Genomic DNA, 487 nt, shown 5'->3' with positions numbered 1-487 from the left:
CACCGCGAACATCAGCGGTAACGATCACGCTAGGATCACGAAGGATAGATCGGGCCAATCCTACGCGGAGATGTTGGCCACGGACAAGGACAGCGTCCCTCTGGCCGAGGTCGGCATCAACGCGGTAAGGATGCGTAAAACTATGAGAAGAGGGAGAAGACCGCTGCGCTCGCAGCACGACTGACCCGGATCCTGGATCCGAGCAAGGTCAGCGTGGCGACACCCTTCCGAGTTGCGGAAGCAAGGGTGACCAGAACAGATATTTCGGTCAACAAGCATGAAATCAGCTAGCGGTGGTGGCCGAACCATACAGATTTCTGGATGCTCCGGACTGGACCGGAGATACGGACAAAATGATTGCTGTCACCTGGACATCAACGCGGGGAGCGCAGCAACGGATACGTAGCGGTCGAGTTGGCAGGGATGGTGGTGGTGGGCGTATACGTGTCACCCAACAGTGGATGGGCAGCGTTGGAGGAGTTCCTGG

This window comes from Bombus impatiens, unplaced genomic scaffold (genome assembly GCF_000188095.3).
Source record: "Bombus impatiens unplaced genomic scaffold, BIMP_2.2 scf_0580, whole genome shotgun sequence".
Taxonomy (NCBI): domain Eukaryota; kingdom Metazoa; phylum Arthropoda; class Insecta; order Hymenoptera; family Apidae; genus Bombus; species Bombus impatiens.
Note: the sequence above shows the minus strand (reverse complement) of the source record.